This window comes from Cnephaeus nilssonii, assembly GCF_951640355.1.
Source record: "Cnephaeus nilssonii genome assembly, chromosome: 4".
In the NCBI taxonomy this organism is placed as follows: domain Eukaryota; kingdom Metazoa; phylum Chordata; class Mammalia; order Chiroptera; family Vespertilionidae; genus Cnephaeus; species Cnephaeus nilssonii.
Genome location: NC_137075.1, coordinates 92,989,459 through 93,013,637, shown reverse-complemented (window position 1 = coordinate 93,013,637; position 24,179 = coordinate 92,989,459). Strand labels below are relative to the sequence as shown.

The window sequence follows — 24,179 nt, the reverse complement described above, 5'->3', positions numbered from 1 at the left end:
GGAGTGAAGCCGGAGGAGCAATGATCCCCACGGTCCAGCCTTGGCGCGGGGTATGGGAGAGACTCCACGGCGATCCCCACCCCCGACATCCCCAGGCTGCTCGCAGGGACGCTTCTCGCCCCTCCCGCGCCCGAGAGGCAGGCCCCACGCGGCGGGTACCGAGGGGCAGGATCGCGGGCTCAGCGTCTGGACGGAGCTGCGAGTGCAGCCGGGATGCCAGGCTCCGGCGCCAGGACGCGGGGAGTAGGTCGGGGCGGCGCGGGGCGCCACCCACGGCTCTCGGCCGCCCAATCAGAGCGCGGCTCGGGAGCGCGCGGCGGCCAATCAGGAGCGGCGGGAGCGGCGCCAGGACCGCGAGCCAGCGGCGGCGCTGCGATCCGAGCGAGCTCGGTGGGAGCCGAGCGCCGGGAGGGGATCCCGGGCCAGCGCGGCCGGTTCGCTGCGGCCACCTTCCGCCGACACTCGGGACCCTGCGGGCGGCGTCACCGGTAACCGCGCCGCGCCCTGCGGAGGGAGGGCGAGCGTGCGGGCGAGGGGGCCCCGCAGGTGGAGCGGGCAGGGGGCGGGCCGGCCGCGAGGTCCTAGCGCCGCGGTGCTTCCCGGGCCCCTCGCACCCCGCGTCTGCCTCGGCAGGTGTCCCAGGGTCCCAGGGAGGCGCGACACTTCCACGCGCCGCGGGCGTCCAGGAGTGGGAGGCGGGGAGGGGAGTCGGTCAGAGGCGGGCGGGGGTGTGGGAGGAAGACCCCTGCGACCCCCGCATTCACACTCAGACACTGTTTGCCAGCGAGTGTCTTCCCCGACTTCTGGGTCCCGGGACGGTGTCGTTGTCCCGCCTGGGGAGGCGACAACAGGTGTCTCCGGAGACGGTGCCCCCACCCCCTCCCGGAATCCGGCTTTGGCGGTCCTCCCCAGCTTCGGGGTGTCCCGAGGCAGGACCCCAGCCAGGACTCTCAGGCGCGCTGCCCGCTGGACAGCGCCCAGCGGCCTCCTGGACCCGCGGACCCCGCGTTTGGATGGAGTTTCCTCCGAGCGTTGCCAAGCAATTACCCGGACCCCCGCCTCTTGCTGGATGAAGAGTTGACGATGAGAGTGTGTTTATGAGTGAGTGAGTGAGTGAGTGTACAGCGTGTGCGTGAGTGTGTGTGGTGTGTGTGTGTGTGTGTGTACAGTGTGTGTGAGTGTACAGTGTGTCTGTGTGAGTGTACAGTGTGTGTGAGTGTACAGTGTGTGTGTGTGTGTGTGTGTGTGTGTGTGTGTGTGTGTCTGGCTGGGATGAAGAGTTGAAGATGGGAGTGTTTATGAGTGAGTGTACAGTGTGTGTGTGTGTGTGTGTGTGTGTGTGTGTGTGTCTGGCTGGGATGAAGAGTTGAAGATGGGAGTGTTTATGAGTGAGTGTACAGTGTGTGTGTGTGTGTGTGTGTGTGTGTCTGAGCCCTTACTGAAAAGGGCCTGCGGGCTGTAAGTGAATCATTAACTGTGGTTTTGGGCAGCTTCTGGCCCCTGCCTGTCTCTTCATGTCCGTCAGTGCCCTCTGTGCCTCACTCTCTAAACTAAGGTGGCAATAATGACTGCACCCACATGATAGCGTTTGTTCTGAGGGTTACACGAGGCAGTACCTGAAATACTTCAGGCACTGCGCTTAAGTACTCAGTTATTGCTGGCTCTTATTTACTATACGGAGTGGATGGTCTTTTAAAGCGTAAATCAGAGGTGTCTAAACTGGCCCAGTGACCATTTGGAGCTCCAAATGGCTTTCTGCACTTGAAGGGGGAAACATGCTATTAATGTTACTGATGGCATCATTGAAGGGCAATGTATCCCTTGAGGGGACTCCATTGGAATGGTGCGAGTAAAATGGAGTCCAACTAGTGTCTTAGAAAACCCTTGTAACACTTGAAAAAAAAAATGGTATGAATGTTGTGTGAAGAGAATATCATGGTATTTTGTTGAATGCTTGTCTTTTATTAGTGTGGCTGATTTTGGGGGAGAAATGTGAAGGTTCTTATAGTTTGTCCTCCTTCCTTAAACAAACAAGTGAGAGAGAGAGAGAGAGAGAGAGAGAGAGAGAGAGAGAGAGAGAGAGAAAACAAAGCCTAACCACAAAACAAAACTCCAGCAGCTCCTGGAAGTCTAAATTGCAGTTGCCACTTTAGGCGGTTTTCACATGCCTGACCTGGGTGGTCTGGTTCAGTTCTTTGCCACTGTGTCACTTTCCTTTTCTTCTTTAATCTGAAGAGTCAGAGAAACATTTGATGCCATTCATTTTTCTTTTTAATACCTGAAATATCAAGATGTAACAAACTCTTTTGGAATTCTGAGCCCTCTGCTACTTACCTTCCTACCCTGTGACAAACCCAAAGGACCTTCCTTCACAAAGCTTCCTAGGGCCATGTAAGTGGGAATCTCCTTGTCTTGTCACACCACAGTACCCCCATAGCTTGAGACCTGGGAAAGGCACAGACAAAATGCCCCAGTTCTCCTAGGGTTTCCTGGGCCTTTCCCAGGAGCCTTAAGGATAACTGCATCTTCTTAGAGAAAGTGATTATCTTCTCAGGGGGCAGGAAGCCCACTTCCAGATGCAGATTTTGCAAGTGTCAAATGAATTCATCAGCTCTTTCAGTTGTTGATACGGAGACTTTTACTCTCTCTGCTAGAGTGGGAGGATCTGAAAGCTTGCTGCGGGAGGAGGGAGGGGGATGGGGGGCAGGGGAAGATTGCTCAGGTCGAGCTAGATCTTCATCGGGTGAGAGCTCTGTCTCTGTGGCTGATGGGGGTGGGGGTGGGGGGGATCTGGGCAAGTTTGCTTTTTTGAGCCAAAGTCTCCCATTCTGTGAAATGAGGACTCAATTTCTTTTGTCTTTTTCTTTCTCTCCTTTCTTTTCTTTCTTTCTTTCCTTCCTTTTTTTTTTTTTTTTTTTGAAGAAGAGTTGTTCTAATGAATGGAAAGGCCCTAACGTAGACCCAGGGACACAGTTACAGGTCTGTAGCATCCAGAGGAGGTCCTAAAGGTAGGAGTGATCTTTTGTACCTGGGAAATAAAGAGATATTTGATTGAGGGGCTAAAATCTGAACTGAGTATAGAACACCGAGCCAATCTCTTGTGCAGGCAGGAGGGAGGTGGGATTGGAAAGAAGGGTAGAGCCAAGGAGAGAAGACATTCCAGACCAAGAGGATATAGGAGATCAAAAGTACTCTTAATAGTTTAGGCTGAATAGTGGCCCCCAAATCTCAGTGGCTTACAACAGCCAAGGTTCATTTCTCACGCTGGATGTCCATTGTACATCAGTTGTGGTTCTGCTTCTGATCTCTCTTCATTCTGGACTGCGGCTTAAAAAATAGCTTCTTTCTGGGACAATCTGAATTTCACTTATAGGAAAGGGAAGAAAGAAAACATGACCGCACAAATAGGGCACTTCGAGTCTGTCCAGACTTCACTTTAGCTCTCATGCTATTGGCCAAATAAGGCACATGGCCAAGCCTATAGTCAGTGGCCTGGGAAAGTATAATCCCCCTGCAGGCAGTGAGGTGTGGCCAAGGAGGAAGGGAAGTGCAGAAGGAAACATAGCCGGGGGGAGTGGCCCAGAGGCAGATGACCAAAGGCCTGGGTCAGTGTCAGGGGTTCGGACTGTATCCTATGGGCAGGGGGGTTAAAGCCACTGGGGGTTTTAAGTTAGGGTTTGACATCAGATTTTAAGGCCAAGTGTAAGCAGAAGATGCTGAAGGCCTGGCCTAAAACAGCAGCCTCAAATCTCACTCACGGTCTGATCTGCCACGTGACTTGACGTTCCACTATTAGAAAGTGATTTGGTTGGCACTTCAGTAGTTTGTCTTATTAACGAGTCCTCTCCTAAAATGCACACATTCTCTCATCTTAGAGTCTATTATAGAGTCATCCTATAATAAAAGCATAGTATGCAAATTGTCCCCTTGACTGGGAGTTGTCCATGAGTTCGACCAGGGGTCCGAGCTGGCCAGGGGAAGGGAGGGAGTACCCGGCCGGCAGCCAGCAGCCGCGAGGGACCCTACCAGTGCACGAATTTCGTGCACTGGGCTTCTAGTTATTTGATAAGATTATCTAAAGCAGCAGTTCTTAAACTTCAGCATGCATCAGAATCACCTGGAGGGCTTGAGAAAACACAGATGCCTGGGCCTCACCCCCAGAGTTCCAGAATCAGTAGGCCTGGAGAGGGGCCCGGGGATGAGCATTTCTGGGCGTGCTCAGGTGATGCTGATACTGCTGGTGCAAAGGCCACACTTTGAAGACCACAGAATAAAAAGGTAAATTGAGACATGGTGGAGGGAGAGACCTGGACAGAGGGCCTTGTGGAAGGGAAAAATCTGGAAGGTCTCAGCAATCTCCATGGGCACATTTGCTGGAGGCTGACTCCGGCCAGAGCAGTGGGATCTGTAAGAGTGACAGTCTCTAGGTGCACATTAAATTGCAAATGCAACTCTCAGCTCGAGGAGATGAAACAGCTCAACTTTATAGACAAGGAGAGGAGAGTGCTGCTTTTATCCCCTCCCTTTGTCATTCTGCCCAACTCCCCATTCTGTCATAGACACACACCCTCTCGCCTGGCTCCGACCTCTCACTCAAGCCTGACAGTGTAGTCCAATCCTGACGCATCCCATTTCTTGTCGTCCCCATATTAATTTCTGGAGCTGGGTTAGCCCACCACTGGGTGTATTATTTGGCGGCATTTTATGAAAGTCAGACCAAGAAATTTCTCACTTCACTTGAGGTCACCTTCGTAATGAAACCTGTGTATAATGTGATCATGCAAATTGTAACCAACCCTCCCCTCACTTCTCCCCTCCTCCCCCCCCCCCCCGCCCCCCCCATGAGAAACCAAAATCGGCCTTGGTTTGGCTTACACCAGTGGGTGGAGCAAGTCGCAACAATTCTCTTAACTGTGACTCACCACTTCTGTAATGAGAGAGCATTCCAAGAATGGACATTAAGGACAAAATATGTTGGCGTGTATAATATGACACAAGAAACAAAACATAGTGAGTGTTTGTTTTCTCCTTACCGTATTTTTCTCAATCCTGGATGTGGCCACAGTTTGAACTCTACCAGGGTCCAGATAATCAGCGATATGCCTGCCCAGCAGACACCGTTTGAATGCATGAAATACTTTCAGGGTCAACATTATTTTGAGTGCTGGCTAGCAGGTTACAATGTTTGTTTCAAGTTGGGATGAGTGTAAATTGGTCCATTGGGGTGTGGATAGAATATACTAGGAATTCTACACGTTAGATTTGCCTAAAATAAGACATATCTTGCGGGGGGAGGCAAGCTATAAAATGAAATCAATTAGATTTGAAAAGACCCTTGTCTTGGTTGAGATTTGACAGGAAGATGGCACCTTAAAGGTGTGCTCTTGGAGACAGGAAAATCCCCTAGGATTCTGTGTGCCGCCAGAGGTGGGTGAGGAGGCTTGGAACCAACACCACCGTCCTGGAGGCCTGAGGCCATGGCCATGGATCAGATCTGTCTGTTTTTCTCTGGGTAATTTTGCATGATTTTTCCTCTCCTCCTGCAGGCTGGGCCTTAGTGGTACCTTCTCTGGGTCAATTCTGCAGTGAACTGCCATGGTCCCCTCCATCTCAGATCTCCAGGAAACTTGATCTGAAGTTTGAAAAGATGCAGCAGATAAAACCCTAGACAGGAGTGAGAGCCCGTGAGGGAAAGGACTGACACTAGCCCAGAGGGATTTAAAATGCTGAACATATTCATTGGAAAGTGTACTGGTTGAGTGTCAACCTAAGAACCAGGAGTTCACTGATTCCCAGTCGGGGTACATGCCTGGGTTGTGGGCTAGATCCCTGGCAGGGGGCAGCTGATCAATAATTCTCTCTCATCATTGATGTTTCTATCTCTCTCTCCCTCTCCCTTCCTCTCTCTGAAATCATGAAAAACATTTTTAAAAAAAGGTGTTACAATTTCTGTTGGGTAGCATTTATCTGGCGATTTGATATGTAAGAAATATACATATCAAATCGCCAGATAAATAGTATCCTCTTTATATGTTTATATTGAATAAACTAGAGACCTGGTACATGAAATTCGTGCACGGGGTGAGGGGGTGGGGAATCCCCTCGGCCCAGCCTGCACCCTCTCCAATCCGGGACCCCTCGGGGAATTTCCAACTGCTGGTTAGGGATCGGGCTTAAACCAGCAGTCAGACATCCCTTTAACAATTCTGGACTGCTGGCTCCTAATTGCTCACCTGCCTGCCTGTCTGATCGCCCCTCACTGCCACTGTGTGCTGGCCTGATCGCTCCTAACTGCCACCCCTGCAGGCCTGGTCACCCCTAACTGCCCCCCCGCTGCTGGCCAGGTTGCCCCCACCTTCCCCCTCCCTGCTGGCCTGGTCACCCTCAACTGCACCCCCTGTTGGCCTGGTCACCCCTAACTGCCCCCTCCTGCTGGCCTGGTTGCCCCCAACTGCCCCCCCTACTGGCCTGGTCGCCCCCAACTGCTCCTCCTGCCAGCCTGGTCGCCCCTCACAGCCCCCTCGCCAGCCTGGTCATACCATGCAGCCTGCTTGTTCAGTTGTTTGGTCGTCCCTCACTAACACCCCTGCCGGCCTGGTTGCCCCATGCAGACTGCTTGTTCAGTCGTTTGGTCAGCCCTCACTAACACCCCTGCCGGCCTGGTTGTAGGCAGCCATCTTGTGAGGGTGTGAGGGTGAATTTGCATATTACCTCTTTATTATATAGGATATTATCATGTGTATATTTTTCCATTTCTAGCCATTTCAGGAGGAAGGTTTCCAGTGCTATTGCTGTTTTTCTGAAGTGCAGGGACTTAGAAACAGTTGGCCAGAATTGTATAGACAGGTAAGAGAAGGACAGGATTGGAAATTCAAAGTCCCTTGAGTTTTTGTTCATTGTGTATACCTCCGTCACTCCAGCTGACCCCACATTAACCTGGACTTGTGCTCCCAGGTGGCCTCACTAACAGGTGAGAGATGGTCATTGTCCTTTCTGATACATAGTCACAATGAGGAGTGTGAAGCTACTTTGCAGATTGTTAATGGCCCAGGAAAATCTTTGGAAGGTGGCTTCATGCAAAGGGCTATCTTTGGGTGCAAGGCTCTGAGGACAATGCTGTGAGGAATTCAGAGAAATATAATGCTTAGTCTTCTGATACAGCCTCTAATCTGAGAGAAAAAGGTCATAATATTTATGCAGATAAGTAGCAGTTAAATAGCAATGTGGCCAACAGTAGGCAAATAATCAAAGGGCACGCCACTCTGTTATGGATTCATAGATGGGGACTCTTTCTTAGATTGTGCTGGGCTGGCAAGGTTCATGGAGGTGCAGTCACACTGGATTGGAGGGAAAGAGTAAGATTTAGGTGGAACATAGGGTTGTAGGGAATGGACCTAAATTTACTGTGGCTCTGATGGTCAGCACAGGCTTGTTCCAGGTCTGTGAGGAGACATCTGGAAGGAAGGGGTCAAGGAGGAGAGAAGAAGGGAAGTCTGAGCTTCCCCCCACCCCCTGCCCCACACAATTGGTTTTTTATTAGAGAGGAATGGGGGGTGGGGAGAGAATGAGATAGAGAAAGAGATATGTGAGAGAGATACATCTATTGGTTTCCTCTCCCACGTGCCCTGACCGGGCATCAAACCTGAGACCCTTCGGTGCATAGGTTATGCTCTAACTACCGAGCACACCGGCCAGGGCATGTCTGAACTTCTTAAAGTCTTTCTTTCGTGACTGCCATCTGACCATCTAATTGGCATATTCTGCCTGCTTGCCTCACCTCCTGACCAATGAAGCCACTGAGTGATTCATTAGCAGATGAGTAACCCTGGACTCGACCTTCTTCACATGTTCCTTTTATTAATAGGAGTGCACTTTGGAACTAATGGCGTCAGACCTCTTTGTAAATAAAATCCAATCCCACCATAAACCCTGTCAGACTGGCAGGCGGTAGGCCTCTTTCCACTTGCAAAATGACCTGGGAAGGTCAAGCACCTGGTTTAAAGCCATGCAGGAAGCACACCATCTGCATCCCACCTCTCCTGACATTTGGTGATGCCCAGCTTACGTGGCTTCACGGGGCTCCAGAGGGAGGGTGGCGCTGAGAACTTGGGGCCCCTGGATTCTAGTTAGGATTTTCTCCCTTTACATTAGACCCCACGGAGGCCCTCCACTCTAAGTCCAAAAGGTCCTCGTTACTTTTAATTTGCAGGGGAGATAATTACACCTGTCCCTTCAGGCTAAGCCCTGGCGCCCCTTGAAAGAAGGTCCCATTTCAGTGCTGTGGGTCTGTGCAAGCACACCATCTGAGTGAAAAGGCATTGGCAGCCCTTTTATGCCAAATGTCAGTTAACGTAGAAGACCTATCGGTAGCTTTCAGTCGACCTGAACTTGGAAGTGAGACACTAGACCCTACCAGCTTGATAGAGTCACTCCATTGGTTGCCTTCCTTTCGAAGTTAGCTAATTACCTACAAAAAAAAAAAAAAAAGTGAGATTAAAACATGTTATTTCACCCTGCTAGCGTGGCTCAGTGGTTGAGCATGGACCTATGAACCAGGAGGTCACGGTTTGATCCTAGCCCGGGCACATGCCTGGGTTGAGGGCTCGATCCCCAGTGGGGGGGCATGCAGGAGGCAGCCAGTCAATGATTTTCTCTCATCATTGATGTTTCTATCTCTCTCCCTCTCTCTTCTTCTCTGAAATCATATATATATATATATATATATATATATATATATATATATATATATATCTCCTATATAATAAAGAGGTAATATGCTAAGTGTCTAGTCGTCCATTCAACCAATCAAAGTGTAATATGCTAATGATACGTTAAGGCCACTCAACCGCTTGCTATGATGTGCACTGACCACCAGGGGGCAGAGAGTAGACTGGGCGACCAGTCATCATGACATGCACTGACCACCAGAGGGCAGATGCTCTGACCAGTAGGTTAGCTTGCTGCTGGGGTCTGGCAGATGGATCGGCGGGACTGAGCGAGAAGGGCCAGACATGCCCTAGAGTCCTCCCACAGTCCCTCCCCAGCTGGCCAACCTCCCGCATCCCTCCCCAGCCCTGATCATGCACTAGTGGGTTTCCTCAGCCTGGGTGGCACCCTCTTGCAATCCGGGACCCCCCAGAGGATGTTGGAGAGCTGGTTTCGGCCCAATCCTGCAGGCCAGACTGAGGGACCCCACGAATTTGTGCACTGGGCCTCTAGTATATATATATATTTAAAAAAGGAAAACAATTTATTTCTCTGCTTTAGAAATGGATTGTATTTATCTTTCCTGAGTTGAGCTTTGAAAAGGGAAAAGCTATAATGTCATGGTTAAGCAAAAATGATGGTGAGCTTACTGAATTATACATTGTTTAAATGTCCATTGTGTCAACCCATGGCCATCAACAATCCAGTTTTACTTGTGTATTTTCCTGCTATTGTCAAACATAAAATATTAATTTTTTTCTACATCATCCTTTGTCCCTACATTTTCCTCAACTTTAAACACTGAACAGTTGATGGTGTGAACAATTTTATTATTGAAATTATCAGTCAGTATGAACAGCGACCGTTCATCCAGGTTTACTATATTCCAGGTCCTCTATACTACATTATCTCACTTAATGTCCACCTCAACTCTGTAAGGTCGGGGAGAATAGCATCTCACGTAACAAAGGAGACAGAGGCTGGACTTACGTAATTTATCAAAGTTTGTAGTAGACCTGGGCTTTGAAAGTCTCTTCTAACCTCTTAGCTCTGTGTTCCTAGTCACTCCTGTACCTGCTAACAGCAGGAAAAGTGCTCTAAAGCGTTCATGGGCTCTCTGTCCACTCGGGCCGTACCCGCGAGGTCCTGGTGGAGGGAAAACTGTCCTGTTTGGGCTGTCAGTTCACACCATCAGCAGGGCTGTTGGAGCACACTTCCTTCTCTTCCTTGCCCTATCTCTTCCGCCTTGACTTTTTTTTTTTTATATATAAAGTATCATCTAAAAAGGCGGTGAGTTGGGGAGTGGGAATCCATTTGCATAAACCCCACATGTCTCAGTCACTCACCAGCAGCCTAATTGGCATGTGGGGGCCCTGCCCTCTGCAGCAGCCCCTCCAGCTGTGCCATCCAGCACACCCCAGGGCCCGGGCACTCACGTGCTCTGCTGCTGGTTGGTGTTCAGTTCCTGATCCATGATCAGGCTGTGGGGAGGCAGCTCCAGGGAATCAGAGCCATTTACTGTCAATATTAGACTCGGCTGGGAGGCTTGGCTGGTCCCAGCACAGTGCTCACGGGGCCGGGGGCTTTGATCACCTGTCAACTGGCTGCCCCTTTCCTGTGAAGAGGACAGAGAATGTCCATGCAGTCTCGGCTGGGCTCCTGGCAGGAGTGGGTCCTGGCTAAGAAAGGAAGATCATGTCTTAGGTTCATTTATTCACTTAAGGGGGAAGTATGTCTCATGGATGGAGCAGCGGAATGGTTAAGATCTCGACTCAGGAGCCAGACTGTCTGGGTTGGAATTGTGTGGTCTTGGGCATTATTTAACCTCCCTGTGCCTCAGTTTCTTTACCTAAATAAATGGATAATAATAGTATCTACTTCATAGGGATCTTTGGAGGATTACATGAGGTATTTAATTAAATGGGTTCGAAAGCCCTAGGAGACCAATGTCTGGGAGAGAAGAAGTGTTGCATCGTGTTTATCAAATAGTACATTAAAATAAAGTGGTAGGCAAACATTGTTTGTAGGTAGACAGTGTTATGACAGGTGAAGCTCACCTAGTTACTTCAGTAAACATTCTCGTGATGACTTCCATGCAAATGGAATCTTACTAACTCTACGAGGGGAATTTGCCATTTTATTTACTAACCTGAGGCCCGGGTCCCTCAGCCTGTTCTGAGCCCTCTTGTAATCCAGGACCCCTCGGGTACGGTCCCTAGGCCTGGCTAGTGATCAGGGCCTATCGGGGCTTTCCTTCCCCCAGCTGCCAGCAGCTGGCCATGGCCCCACCGCTGCTTGCCATCTGTGCGGTGTTGCCCCTCTCCTCCCGCCACCTTTTGCCTCCCTCTGTGGGCAACAGGCGTGGGGTGCGTTCACTTGGCTGGCCTGGGCCTCCCTTTGCAGGGCGATTGCTGGCCAGCTCTGCACACTCACCACAGCGTCACTGGCCGGTGGCCTGGGCCTCCCTCTTTGGGGCAATTGATGGTGGAGCCCCCTCTATCGATAGCCCTGCAGAGGGTGCCTGGGCCTTCCTCTGTGGGGGGATCGTGGGGCGATGGTGGGGCCCCCCCAATCAATCACATCACACCCGCCTTGGCTGGCCTGACGCCAGTGCGTGTCATAGCATGGTCGTCTAGAAGGTCGTCTGGACGGTCGTTCTGCTGTTCAGTCGTTTGGTTGATTTGCATATTATGCTTTTATTATTATAGATTACAGGTGACATTCAATATTATATTCATTTCAGGTGCACAGCATAGTGGTTAGACATTAATGTAAGTTACAAAGTCCAGTACCCACCTGGCACCATACATAGCTGTTACAATATGTGGGGATTTACCATTTCAAAGAATCATATGACAAAAACATTTGTAAACTGCCTTTTTGTGCCCAGCCGGTGTAGCTCAGTGGTTGAGTGTCGACCTATGAATCAGGAGGTCACCATTCTATTCCTCGTCAGGGCACATGCCTGGGTTGCGGGCTTGATCCCCAGTATGGGTGTGTGTGGGAGGCAGCAGATCAGTGATTCTCTCTCATCATGGATGTTTCTGTCTCTCCCTCTCTCTCCCTCTCTGAAATCAATTATATATATATATATATATATATATGTATATATATATATATATACCTGCCTTTTTGTAAAATGGACATGAGGAAAACAGGAGGAAGAGGGAAGTCCAGGATGACTTGGTATTTTTGACCAGGGGTACTGGGAGGGTAGGGCTGCCATCATCTTGGGAGGGGAAGGATTCCGGTAGAGCCGTCTTTGGGGAGGGAGGGTCGTGGTCCATGTTTGGATGCGTTAAGTTTGAGAGGCCTGATGGATGATGATGAAGGTGCTCAATGGGCAGCCGGGGAGCCAGGTGGGAAATCAGGGCTAGAAGCATCCCTGCGGTGGCCTTCTCCATAGACAGCCCCTCTCAGTGGTCTACAGCTGTGAAGGAAGGAAAGTAGACGGAGAAGCGGAGGAGTCCTGGGCTGGACCAGGGCAGCTTAGCTCCTGTGGAAGAGTCAAGCCAGCTCTAGGTTGTTGTTCTCGCTTTGCAGGTGTGAAATGAAGTGTGGAGCTGTCGGTGCTGATCTTTGGATAGCTAACATTTGACCTCTCTAATGTTTAGACTTCAGGCAAGAGACCAGGAGCAAATACCACTTGACCTCTTCCTAGCTGTGTGACCTTGGACAAGCTACTCACTCTCTGAGACTCAGTTTCCTTATCTTGAGGTGGGAACTGGTAATTAAAATGCCCATTTCAGAGGTTTGAGGGCTTGGTGAGAGCAGCTGTGTTCATCAGAGGATGCTGTTCTTGTCTTATCGCTGTGAAGTCCCACAGCTCTTGTCAGTGTCTGCGAAGGGACAAGCGGTGACAGCTCACACATTCTCAAGCCCTTTGAATTTTCCCTGAACTGGAAACCACATTTTAATTCAGCCCACACTGCTACTACTGTTTTCCTTCTTTTTATTAAAAATAAAGGACAGAGGTCAAGGAAATACTGTAATAAATTCCACACACATACGCCAGCCACTTGCGCTTCCTCTGTAATAGAAACTCGACATCCAGAGATCAAGTCTGGCCCCTGTGCGTGGCAATTGGGGCGTGGATCACAGATGCACAAGCTTTCAGAGACCTGAAAGCTGAAATGCAGAAAAAATGGGTACCCCCTGGCAATGACCATGTCCCCATATTACATACACCATGATGCGCCAGGTAAGAAGGGCCTCATCTTTTCTAATAAACTAACCCCGTGGTCGGCAAACTGCGGCTCCCGAGCCACATGCAGCTCTTTGGCCCCTTGAGTGTGGCTCTTCCACAAAATACCACGGCCTGGGCGAGTCTATTTTGAAGAAGTGGCGTTAGAAGAAGTTTAAGTTTAAAAAATTTGGCTCTCAAAAGAAATTTCAGTCGTTGTACTGTTGATATTTGGCTCTGTTGACTAATGAGTTTGCCGACCACTGAACTAACCGATCCTGCCCCACTGCTTTAAATTCAAGTTTTACACTTGGTTGGAAAATGTATCCAAGACAGTTGTTTCACTAAGCAAATAATATGCTTTTGAGTTTTTTATAAAATTCCTCTCTCTCAAAGCTAAAGAAGAATCCAGAAATATGGACACTCAAATTCTGAAGTCTGTTTTCTCAATTCTCTAATTAGTACGTCTGCCGTGTTTGCATTTATGGTTTAAGTGCTTTGAATTTGTGGCTTTTCTGTTTTGCAAGAGTTACTGTCAGGGAGACGTCTACCAAAAGAAACACGACTATTAGTGGTGGCAGGGCCAAATATATGTAACGGTGTGGTTGGTTTCTCAATCCCTACGAGAATTTTTGGGAAGCCGTCTGCAGACGGAGGTGGTGATGTGAGGACTGAAAGCAAACTTGAGAAATATACCCGAGCAGACAAATGAATAGGAAGGAGCTTCCAGTGAGTTTTTCTGGTCTTTCGGGTAGAGGAAGTAAAGAGAACTGGGCATAAACTGTGGGAAATTTCCATCAACGGGGGAAAAAACAATAGACTAATCCTCAACCCCGAGGTGAGAGCCCAGGGAGTTACAAGGTCAAAGGATCCTGTCCCATTTGTCTGTGGTGACAGTCTCCCCCCTTTCCCCACCCCCCTCCCCCCACTCCACGCCAAAGGAACGCCTCACCCTTAAACAATAGCAGTGTCCCTGGGAAGCTGAAAAGGTACATACAAAGGGAATTTTTAGAAATCAAATCATTTCAAAAGCACACCAGTAGTTGTGCTTTTCTGTATTTTCCAAGTTTCCTTAGTGAGAGTGTATACCTTTTGTAATTCAAATATATATGCAAATACTATTAGAAAAATAAATTTAAAAGAAGGAAATACACTTAGGCATGTGGGGATGGGTGACTTGTCATCATTTAAAGGTGCTGAGTGGCTCACATTTAAAAAAAATAATCTGAGGGTTATTTTGTCCTACAAGGCATAACACTCCCTAACATATCTGCTCTCTAAATTTACAATCTATAAAGAAGTACCCAGTGTCAACAGTGCCTGTCACCCATCAAAACCCAGGACCCTGCCCGGCCCGCGTGGCTCAGTAGTTGAGCATCCACCTATGAACCAGGAGGTCACAGTTCGATTCCCGGTCAGGGCACATGCCTGGGTTGCGGGCTTCATCCCCAGTGTGGGGCTGCAGGAGACTGCTGACCAGTGATTCTCATCACTGATGTTTCTCTCTCTCTCTCTCTCTCTCTCTCTCTCTCTCTCTCCCTCTCCCTTCCTCTCTGAAATCAATAAAAATATATTACAAAAAAAACAACAAAAACCCAGGACCCCGCTGCTCTATGAAAACAGAGTAAGCCCTCAGTCAACACATGCTTATTCGACGCTCACACTGTGCCAAGCCCACCCAGTAAGTCCCTGTTCCTGGCCGTTGTCCCTGGCAGTTGGAGACACCCGCGTGCCCTGCCTTCGGTCAGCAGTCACGAACTCGGGATGTTTCTTGTTTGCGAGGGGCTGGCTTCACAGCTGCAGCCCTGAGGCCCACAGTGGTGTTGCAGTGTCTGGCTGGGTTGTTTGGGTTGTATGATTGTGTGTGTTTTGTAGGGAGAGGATGGCGGAGGGATTCTTAGAAAAGGGAAGGAGATACCCTCTGCAGTCCTGAAAACGGAAATGAGGAATTATCAGCTCAGGGTCAGCAGAAGCCACAGCGCCTGGCTTCCTTCAGCTCCGCTCCTCTGGGATGGCTCTGTTTTGTTTTGAAAGGTCTGAAAGTGACAGGAGCTAGATAAATTGTTCTAGGGGGGGAGCTTTCAGCAGGGAGTCCAGAGGTCCCCAGGGGATTCACGGAGAGACTTTGGGAATGGCATCTGTGAAGCACTTAAAATGATTGTAAATACTGTTGCCTGTATGTGTATTTTCCCAGAGAAGAGGTCTCTGGCTTAAATTATATCCTAAAGAATCCAGAGATTCATACATGTTAAAATAATATTCAGAACCAGTTCTACCCGGCTGATGTGGCTCAGTGGTTAAGTGTAGACCTATGCACCAGGAGGTTAGGGCACATGCCTGGGTTTCGGGCTTGACCCCCAGTAGGGGGCGTGCAGGAGGCAGCCGATCAATGATTCTCTCTGATCATTGATGTTTCTCTCTCTCCCTTGCCCTCTCTGAAATCAATAAAAATATATATGTATATTTAAAAAAGAACCAGCCCTAGCCGGTTTTGCTCAGTGGATGGAGTATTGGCCTGTGAACTGAAGGGTCCTGGGTTTGATTCTGGTCAAGGGCACGTACATCAGTTGCGGGCTCGATCCCCAGCCTTGGTCGGCCAGCACATGCAGAGGCAACCAATCAATGTTTCTCTCTCTCTGTCTCTCCCTCTCCCTCTCCCTTCCACTCTCTAAAAATCAAGGGACAAATATCCTCAGGTAAGGATTAACAAACAAACAAACAATAAAAAAAAAAAGAACTAGTTCTGGGGGAGGTGTTCAATTTGGAGTTGTGCATCTAGGCCTTGGCCCTAACTGGAGAACTCTTCCTGATGGAGGACGTGTGTATGTAGTGCAAGTATCTGTGTAAATGTGTAAACCATCTAGGGGCACCCACAGAAGTCCATGTTGCAGGAGGATGAAGAAGGTTTCACTTCTCCAAGTGCTGGAAACCCAGAAATGCACAATCCCTGCACGTCTGTCTAATGCTTCCTAGTCTCCTTTCTCCCAGTTGTCCTTGAGCGTAGGCAGAACTCCTATAACTCCGTATTACCTGAACAGTTCACTGTTGAACTGAACACTAATATCTCTTTTACCTGGTCTTCCACTGGTTCTAAGCAAACCAGGTTGATTTTCCCTGCAATGAAAGGTTGAGTTTGGCCCAGGTCTCCATGATGATGACTAGAGAAGCATTTCGGCTGAATTTCTGAGCATCTTTTTATCCTGTGCCCAACAAATTCATGTTGACCCTCCCACCCTCGGTTCTTCTTTCTCCTCATATTATACATTCCCTCTGGGTAACCTAGTCCAAACTCACGTCTACTAATAACCTGTCAATCTGTATTAGCAACATTCATCTCTCTTCCGAGCTCTTTATCTATCTGTTTAACAGGGCCCACAGACATTTCTCACAGGCCCATCAACACGCTCATCATATCACTACCCCACTTCAAACATTCTCCCCCTTGAAGTTCTTATCTTGGTGAACGGCTTTAACATATATCCAGTTTTCCAAGGATCTTTTTCATCCACCCACCACATCACTACTCTCTCCATCTCAATTAGCCCCAAATAGACTTTATCCCCAGTCTTGATGGTCTTACATCTTAAATGGCTCATAAAAAAATCCCTCCTCTTTACCCCTCATCTTGTGGTACCCGATCACTATATTTAGTAGCAGGTCTTCCCCTTCCAGTCCCCTTCCTCATTGCTTCCAGAATGATCCTTCTAAAATGCATGTTATTCCCGCCCAGTTGACTTGGCTCAGTGGTTGAATGTCAGCCAGGAGGTCATGGTTTGATTCCCGGTCAAGGATTTTCTCTCATCATTGATGTCTCTCTCTCTCTCTTCCTCTCTGAAATCAATAAAAATATATTAAAAAAAAATAAAATACATGTTATTTCCTTACTTAAAATTATTTAATTGATCTCCTTAATTCGGTCTTGAACACAAAACTCAACCTTCTTGGCACAGCCTACAAGGTCCTGTCTGACCTGACTCCTAACCTCCTCCTGGCTCATTGCTTTAGTCAAACTGAATTACCTACAGTTCAGAAAACACAACGTGCTGTCATTCATCTCGTCTTTGTATGAACATATTACATTTTGTTACAGCTGTTTTGCTTGGGGGCTTTATGAAAAACTACTACACTTCAAGCTTCTCAGTCATGTACAAAACAAACACCCTTTTTCTAGCTCTGCATCACCCCATCTCTTCCTCCTCCTTCATTCTTAACAGGAACCCTGTATCTCAGGCCATCTGTGAACTTGAACCTATTTCTTAGCCCCATCTTCCCTTTATACCTTATCTCTAGATAAACCTTCCTCTTATCTCTAGTTCCTACCCTATCTCTAATACATACTCCAGGGCTGTTGGGGTCTGTGATAGGTGATGTTTAAGAATGGGGTTAGGTGGTGGGGAGGTCTGGATGAAAAAGTCAGGCATGTCTGTTGTACACATTTTTTTGGTAAGAAACAATGGTTTTGCATATTAACTGTTTAAACATGGCTAAGTAAAATGACACCCTCTAATTGACTCTATTGTATTGCCTTGTTTTGTTCTTATAGATGCCATACTGCCAGCTTAGAATGCTCTTTTTCCCTGTCCCCAGCTAATTTCTGTTCATCTTTCAAGCCCCTGCCCAGGTATCGCCTTTGCTGACCCCAGGATTGGGCTAGGTGTCACTCTGTGCCAATGGCACTGCAGGGTTTTCCTGGGGGAGCCCGGATCACACTCTATTGGGATTGGCTGTTCTTTTGCTCGTCTCCCTCAAGGCAGGGTCTGGGTCTGAGTCCTCTTTCTAGTCCTGGAGTTTCACCAGAACATGCCTAACATTGGGAGTTGATCAATAAATGCATGATAAAAAGCTTTTATGGAAGTAGTGTCTACTGCTAGGTATTTTATTTTGTTGGAGAATGCGTGAAGACCACATAGGGTTTGAGACAAGCGAAGTCTATTTTTCCTCCTTTGGGTACTTTCAATATATTTGTAAGTAAGTGTGTCTATCAATTCCAAACCAATAAATCTATAGACACAAAACCAAAAGGTTTTGCAATTTTGCTGTGGTCGTTCGGAGAATTTGTGACAGGGAAGATCCCAGGAAATAGCCTCTTGCCCCTCCTCTCAGGTGAGTTTCAACTTACACCAGGTGAATAGAAAAGTCCTTCCTCCTTGGAAGCTTGTAATGAGGATTAACTCTGTGCATGCTGGTCACTTTTTGCCTTCTTTAAAAAAGCTGTACTAATAGCTGCTTTACTCTATTCCACGAATTCTTGTTGCTTTTCTCTTGTGTAGCTGGCCCTGACCTTGAGAAGGGTATGGACATCCCTCAAGGAGCTAACACTCCGGTTAACATTCTTAAGGGTCAGCACTGACCATCCAAGCCCCCATAATGTCTTGTTACAGCACTTAACACTAGAGAAACCTACCTTGAAAATTCTCTCTTGCTTTCATGACTCTGGAGGCCTCTGGTTTTTCTCTTTCTCTAACTGTCTGGCTCTCTCACTTTGGGACCCCCTATTTTTCCTTCTCATCTTCCCCCTTTCCCATATGTAGGCATGCTCCAAGAGTCAGCCATCTTCTTTAGTCTATCTTTTCACTCCCTCTGTTGATAACCTATTCATTCTCTTGGCTTTATATCTCCCTCCCCCCATTTTTACCTCTAATTAAATCCCAAATCTACATATTCTACATCCACCCTATTTTCCCCAATGCTTGAATCTCAGCATTTCCCAAATTAAAACTCACTTTTTATCCCCACTCCCAATTAAGTCCATATTTCTAGTGTCCTTAGGATGTTTATTGGGACCATCTCTGCCCTCTACCAGCTTTTCCTCCTAATCACCCGGCTTAATTGCTGTTTCCTATCCCTATTGTTTCTTTTATTCTGTTGAATGAAAAACAAGTTCAAGGATTCTTATAGCGATAGATGTTTATTTTCATCTTTCCCAGTCAAGTTTTTCCCTGAACATTTGACATTTTCCTGCTTTTTTCTTAAATGTGGGTGGTGGGGTGGGAGGGGGTGTGTTGTTTCGGGGCTGCTGGATTGCACAGCTCCAAGAGCTGCATTCAGATACGGGGCACACACACACCCATTCCATCGATGTGAGTGGCGCCTCCTGGAGTTGTGCAGCGGGTGCTGTGGGAGCATTGGTGTAAGCGGATGGAGTGTGGGTGAGGGTTACTGGGAGTGAGGCACTGAAGACTGGCGTGGCAGGGAAAGAGTTAAGGGGAGTTGGCAGTTCAACCCAGGAGGAAAGTTCTATTTCTTTGAAAGAAGGAAGGATGGGGAAATCGTTTTTCTCTTTCTCATCTGCCTTGGAGAATAAAGCTCTGTGTTTTCCAGACAAATCTACGTTGAGCTAACTTTATATTAGAGCCACCCCCCCCCCCCCGCCCTCCCCGCAAGCTTGAGATCTGTGGCCTAGAGCTCTGTTAATTTCCTTGTTATTCTTGATATAGGGAGCGTTGGCAGGAGCCTCTAAAATGAGTTGTCACGTTCCTGCAGCTGTACTGATAAATTTGGATGGTCGCAGGCTCTCTTGTCTCCACTGGACTCCTTTAGATGTGGTTTCTATATGGTCTCTGTGTGGTTTCTATATGGTTTCACAGTGCTGGTCACACTGCTGCCCTCCATTTACTGAAACAGCCCAGACGACTTGGATACATCAGCAGTGGGACCCCTTGGCTGGTGCCTGTAGCAGTGATGTCCGCTGTCCAGGGACCTCAGAGCACCCAGCCAGGCACGCTGCTGCCTTCAGCCGCACTGGCTGTGCAGTGATCTCTACACAGACACTGCTCACACAGATGACATACAGAGGGGCTCCCAAAGCTGTCCACTGTGGTGTCCCTGCCTCCAGGACCTTCTCTCACCAGGCTTTTCCAAGCCAACTACTACCTGCCATCCTGCTGGCCAGGCCTTTTCATGCCTCAGACTGAAGCTCTCACTACTACTTCCTTTTTACCCCCAAATTTCTGAGATCTCCCCCTTTCTTCCACTTTCACTTCCTGAATGCCATGACCACAGGAATGAAATCAGCAAGTTCTTGCCTTGTTTCTGTTACCAGGCTAACTCCTACTCATTCTTTTTTTAGTAGAAGTAATAATGGTAATAGATAACATTAACAGAGCACTTATTCTTCACTGTGCTAAAAGTCTTCCATGCAGCATTTTTCTCATCCTCACAGGAATCTCTGAAACTACCTGGTGAAATTCATGTTTGGAGAGTTTAGGAGACATTCCCGTAGTACCAGGTAACAACGGTGAGGGTCTTGGCCTGCCTGACTGCAGAGCTTGGTGCTCTGAATCAGTGTGCTGTTCATTTTCCTAAGACCCAGGTTATCTATAGCCTCTTCCAGGAAGCCTCCCTGAGCTCCTCTACCTGGTCCCCGAGACCTTGGTTCATCCTCTATAGCAGTGATGGGCAACCTTTTGAGCTTGGTGTGTCAAACTTCGCCAAAAAACTGAGCATAACTCGGGTAGTGTGTCACTTTGAGGAAAAAACTAACTCCAAGACTCTAGTCGCAAATGTTTCATCCTCAGGAGCAGCAAATGTTTCATCCTCGGCATGCGGCCGCGTGTCATCAGAAATGGCTACGCGTGTCAGTGCTGACACGCGTGTCATAGGTTCGCCATCACTGCTCTATAGTAACCTATGTTGTCATTTAAGTCCAGGGCCTCTTAGAGGTGGTGGAGATCGATGTTCCTTCCCTCTTCTGTTAGTTGATTGAATGACTGTGTCAATGAATTGTTTGAGGACAGTCTCCAAAGTCAGAATGGTTTTGGTTGGCCTCCCAGCACTACCACTTACTAGTTCTCTGACTTGGATCAAGTTACGTAACCTCTCTGGCCTCAGCTTTTGTTGTCTTTAAATGGTGGCATGACTAATAGCACCTACCTCAGAAGGTTGATGGGAGAAGCCAAGGAGATGATGCGCCTCCTTATGGGATGACAAAGTGTGCCTCCACGGGCATAGTGCTGGGAGCCCAGGGCGGGGAGGGCGGGAGGCCTGTGGACATCCTCGTGAATAAGCAAGAGCTCCTCCAGCTGCTTCCCCTCCCCGTGCCTTTGCCTCCCTGACCAATCAGAGATAGTGATTCCTAGCCCCAGGAGCGTCTCCAAAGCACCCAACTGTTCTGAGGGTCCCATCCCTTTCCACATTCTGCTGCTTGGTTGACAGCACCGTCCAGACTTTGTTTTTCGAATAATGCTCTGCAGTCCGCAGAGCACCCTCACTCACATTATCTCATTTAATAATTATTCAGAATTGTAAATTGCCTGTAGTTTCAGGAAATTCCCACCCTTGTTGTGGCATGACTGGTACTTTCCCCTCCTGCTGACAGTTATCGCCTGGGATATTTGCTCTTGTCTACACTGAGTTCTTTAGCAGCGTATTCAAAAAAATTTTTTTCAAGTCTAGAATTCAAAGACTGTCATTTCAAACTCTTCTTGTTCCCAAGTGAGTGGCCTTGTTGGTTCAGGACCTCTGCCTTGGACTGAAGGGCAGAACGTGGCAGCACTCCCTAACCAGGCATCTCTTCTCTTTGTGGCCCATTTGAAGTCCTAGGACTTGAATGGAGCCTCATGGTGAGTGCTGCTCCACGTGGACCAGGCGCCTGTGTGAGAGCATCGGCCATCCCTCTTTTGCTTCTTAGATGACCAGATTCATTCTGTAGAATGATGGCTTCCCAATTTGCATCTCCAGCCTTGAGCGCCAGCCTCCCATGTCCAGATGCGTAGTTGACATCGCACTTGGATGTCTCAGAAGCATCCTTATTTAAAAGCATCATATTTAAAAAGAAATGCTGAAAAGAAGGAAAGAAAAAAGAAAAGTTAAAAAGAAATGCTTATTTTACCCCTAAGTTCTGACTCGTTTCCTCCACCCCAGTCAATGGCAGTATTGTCTACTCAGTCGTCGCTGTTCCACCTTTGCCCTCCCTCCATATGGTATCATCCATCAATCAGTAGATCCTGTAGATCGTACCACCAAAATATATTTTAGTTACCGCCTCTTCTCCATCTCTATTTCCCCATCCTGATTCCAGACACTATCATCTTTTTTTCTGAAAGAAATAAACTATTTTAATTTTTAATGTTTCTAATATTTTAAATTATAATGTAGTAATATTCATTGTATGATTTTTAAAATTTATCTATTTCTCAAGCCCTAATATCAATAGTAAGAATTTTTAATGTTTTGGCAACAAGTTGTTGTTTTTTTTAATACATTTTATTGATTTTTTTACAGAGAGGAAGAGAGAGGGATAGAGAGTTAGAAACATCGATGAGAGAGAAACATCGATCAGCTGCCTCCTGCACACCCACTACTGAGGATGTGCCTGCAACCAAGGTACATGCCCTTGACCGGAATCGAACCTGGGACCCTTGAGTCCGCAGGCCGACGCTCTATCCACTGAGCCAAACCGGTTTCGGCATTTTGGCAACAAGTTTTAAAGGTCACAGAACAGTCATATTTTTCCCTTTGATTATGAAGATTGCTTTACATAACTTCAGCTTGCATAGTCTTTTTTTAGAGAATAATTTTTAAAATTTTTGTTAAAATACATATAATATAAAACTTACCATTTTAACCATTTTTAAGTGCACAGTTCAGTGGCATTAAATACATTCACATTGTTGTGCAACCATCACCACCATTCATCTCCAGAAGACTGGTTGACTCTTTGTTGGCCTCCTGATGCTCAAAGGAAAGATACCCAGAATTATTCTTCAACATTTTGCACTAAAAATGATCACCCTTCCCGCCTTGCCCCAGGTCTCTGGAAAGGCCAGCTAATTTTGCAGTGGCCTAAGTAATAAGCAAGGCAGAAAAAGAAATTAAACTTTCCAGAGAGAGAATTCCATACAAAACGTTCTAAAGTGCTACATGTATAATTGTGTATTTTTTTTTTACTATTTTCATTATTTTTTAGTTTACTCTGTACTATGGGTAATAGTTGATTTAGTTGAAGTTCAGTCCCTTATCTATATAGGAAAAATTATTTAAAGAAGGCTTTGCCTATACCTCCAGATATTGAGTTATAAATTCTCCTCCCATTTTAAACTACTGTCCGGGCACAGCATGGGTGTGTGTTCTGCTCAGAAGGCTGAAATTAAAGATTGGCCGCTGTGTCCTCACCCGGAACTCAGGAACTCCTCCAAGCTTATGCCTGTTGTTGGCAGAATTCAGTTCCTTGTGGTTGTAGGATTGTAGCTCCCTTTTTCTTGCTGGCTATTGGTTACCACTCTCAGCTCCTAGGGGCTACCCTTACCCTCCATTTTTGCCTCCTTCATCTCAGTAGTGGAGAGCCTTCCTCTCACACTTTGAATTTCTCTGATTTTTCTCTTCTGCTACCAGCCAAAGAGAACTTTGCTTTTTAATGGTTTATTGATCAGGTTAGGCTCACCTGGATAGTCATCTTATCTTAATGTCAATTGATTAATAACCTTAATTGCACCTGCAAAATTCCTTTTGCCATGCATTATGATATAATCACAGCAGTAACACCAGGGTGTAGAGATCATGGGGGTCATTGTAGAATTCTGCTTACCACAATTTCTCTCTCTTATTTTATTAGAGTTGCATTCACCTGCATGTAGAAAACTTGATTTTATACCTTAAACAAAAATTTTTCACACATAATAGATATAGAGATGCATGATCATTGATATTGGTTCCGTGGCTCAGTGACATCAAGGCCAGTGACTCTGATTCTCTTAGCCTTTTCTCATGGCTGAAGTATGATTAATGTAGCTCCAGCCATCATGACCATATTCAAGATAGGAAAGAAGAGAAAGTGAGAAGGATTAGGGATGCATGAGCAATACCTGTGAAACAAAACAAAGACAAAAAATATTTCTCAGAATTTTATTTCTTATCATACTTCTATTTATGTCTCATTGCCAAAAGTTGGCCAAGTGCCAATCCTGAGGTACAAGGGAGGCTGGGAAAGCAGGAATAGAAATTACAGTGACTGACTCAACCGATAATGATACATCTTCTGGTGCCAGATGATGATAGGAAATGAATGCTGGTGACAGAGCTAACACATTTGTTATACCTGTTTTCTGGAAGGCAGAATGTGGCATAATAAAATAGCCCTGTGATCCTGTCCCAAATCTATCATAGTTAGCTGTGACCTTAGACTGGTCAAGCAACCTCTCTGAGCCAGTTCCCTTATATATCAAGTGAGAGAAATGTCTGCTTTACTTACCTCAGGGCTATTATAAAAATGAATTGAAATAATCTATGACACCCTAGCTGGTTTGGCCCAGTGAATAGCGCGTTGGCCTGTGGACTGAAGGGTCCCGGGTTC

General features: G+C 47.2%; 1 protein-coding gene across 3 annotated transcripts in view; it reads left to right on the top strand.

Annotated features, from left to right (window-relative positions):
* The first annotated feature begins 351 nt into the window (after positions 1-351).
* STON2 (stonin 2) overlaps positions 352-24,179 on the top strand; it is a 129,459-nt gene continuing 105,631 nt past the window's right edge. For 2 of the 3 annotated variants that reach the window (XM_079768495.1, XM_079768493.1), the window contains exon 1: positions 352-488. The gene's annotated coding sequence lies outside the window, so the exon portion shown is untranslated. The remainder of the gene's footprint in view (positions 489-24,179) is intronic. The other variant, XM_079768494.1, reaches the window with a different exon arrangement.